General features: G+C 56.4%; 1 protein-coding gene across 8 annotated transcripts in view; it reads right to left on the bottom strand.

Moving 5' to 3' along the window:
• HOXD3 (homeobox D3) overlaps positions 1-700 on the bottom strand; it is a 40,570-nt gene that overhangs the window by 9,024 nt on the left and 30,846 nt on the right. The window lies entirely within an intron of this gene.

The raw sequence follows: 700 nt of genomic DNA, 5'->3' as shown, positions 1-700 counted from the left end.
GGGGGGGGGGGGGTTCTAAGAGGCAGCGGCCAAACTTTGCAGCGGCCTGGCCCGAGTCCCGCAGACAATGCGAGCTCCCGGGCGCTGCGGGCACCTAGGCGGAACACTTGATAAACGGCCTCGAGCCCGCATCGAGCACAAACACAAACACCGTCCCCATGCCGGAGCCTTGCTTAGCGTTGCCAGCCCCCTTAGCTCCCGGATCAGTGTCCTTTGCCTCTTAGAAAAAGGAAGGGCAACCATAGAAATCGCAGAGTGTAATTTGTTTTCTCTCAGCAGCAACAACAAAAGGGATCGAAAAGCAACTCGAGCTGCACGGGGTAAACGAGACGTGCATGCATTTGGCATCAGGCAGGAAAAAATCATGCACAAGTATAACCGTTTACACTAGGAAGAATGGAAATTTGCTAGAAAGACCACAGCGCCATTGCTCGGGTTTCATACATTATGTATAGCTGTGGTTATCTTGGGTTTGTCACAACAAGGAAAGCCAAGCCACCGCACTCCTGCACAGATCTACACCCCCCCCCCAACACACACACACACACACACACCCCCTCCAACCCCCAGCCCTCAAGTGTGAGGAAGGGGGGCAGTGGGTTGGGAGTGACGGGCACCAGCAGGAACAGGGGGCTGTGGGTTGGGAGCAGAGCTGTCCCTAGGGTATGGCGAATCGGGGTGACTGCCCCAGGCCCCATGC

Source organism: Gavialis gangeticus, unplaced genomic scaffold (genome assembly GCF_001723915.1).
Source record: "Gavialis gangeticus isolate Ggan-Ray unplaced genomic scaffold, GavGan_comp1, whole genome shotgun sequence".
Taxonomy (NCBI): Eukaryota; Metazoa; Chordata; order Crocodylia; family Gavialidae; genus Gavialis; species Gavialis gangeticus.
This window is presented reverse-complemented; position numbering and strand designations above follow the sequence as displayed.